The sequence below is a fragment of the Mus pahari genome, chromosome 1, assembly GCF_900095145.1.
Source record: "Mus pahari chromosome 1, PAHARI_EIJ_v1.1, whole genome shotgun sequence".
Classification (NCBI taxonomy): domain Eukaryota; kingdom Metazoa; phylum Chordata; class Mammalia; order Rodentia; family Muridae; genus Mus; species Mus pahari.
Window position 1 is genome coordinate 153,326,823 of NC_034590.1, and position 1,171 is coordinate 153,327,993.

A 1,171-nucleotide genomic window follows, 5' to 3' on the forward strand; every position below is an offset into this window, starting at 1 on the left:
GAGGCAGGCAGATTTCTGAGTTCAAGGCCAGCCTGGTCTACAGAGTGAGTTCCAGGACAGCCAGGGCTACACAGAGAAACCCTGTCTCAAAAAACAAAAAGCAAAACAAACAAACAAACAAAACCCTGTCTCGAAAAACCAAAAAATAAAATAAAATAAAATAATTTTTTTAAAAAAAATTCTATTTCTTTCTGAGCTGATAGTGCTCCTGCAAGCACGGTGAATGTTCCCAAGACCCAGGGACATTCTGCAAGAAGTGTGGGAAGCACCAACCCCACAAGGTGTCACAGTACAAGAAGGGCAAGGATTCTCTGTACGCCCAGGGAAAGTGTTGTTATCACAGGAGACAGAGTGGCTGGCTGTGGTGGGCAGGCTAAGCCTATTTTCTGCCAAAAGGCTAAAACTACAAAGAAGATGGTGCTGAGACGGGTGTGCTGAGCCCAACTGCAGATCTAAGACGATGCTGGCCAGGAAGAGATGCGAGCATTTTGAACTGGGAGTCGATAAGAAGAGAAAGGGCCAAGTGATCCAGCTCTAAGCCGATTTTGTTATGAAGACAATAAAATCTTCAACTTTAAAAAAGAAAGAAAGAAAGAAAGAAGTCATTATGACTTCTCAGGAAGTTGTTATGACCTTGCTCTGCTTAGGCTCCGCTTCTGTAACCCCACCTATTTGACTGTCAGATCCCCCATTTGGAAACCCCTCCTCCTAAACTTTAAAAGCTATCTTCTGGGCTGGAGAAATGGCTCAGTGGTTAAGAGCACTGACTGCTCTTCCAGAGGTCCTGAGATCTGATGCCCTCTTCTGGTGTGTCTGAACACAGCTATAGCATACTCATATACATAAAATCGATAAACAAATCTTTAAAACAAAACAAAACTATCTTTCCATGTCCCGGTGCTGATGTCTTGAACCCTGCCGTAGGAAGAGACAGCCTATGTATACAAATAAGAGAGCTTGCTTTAGTTATTTTAGCCTGCCATGGACCACCCCAGCCCAGTATGGGGGTCCCTGGGATGTGAGTTCTTGAGGCCAGGTGGGTAAGGATTCAGTGGTGACAAACAGAAACAAACATAGAGGCAGTTTGAATCTGAGTGTGTTTTTCAGCTCTCAAGCAGGGGATTTTATATATTTTAAAAAACTAAACATTACCATCTCTTAGAAACTGTAT

At 43.3% G+C, this 1,171-nt stretch overlaps 1 pseudogene; it reads left to right on the forward strand.

The window, feature by feature from the left end:
• LOC110334315 overlaps positions 1 to 538 on the forward strand; it is a 3,890-nt pseudogene extending 3,352 nt beyond the window's left edge.
• The last annotated feature ends 633 nt before the right edge of the window (positions 539 to 1,171 follow it).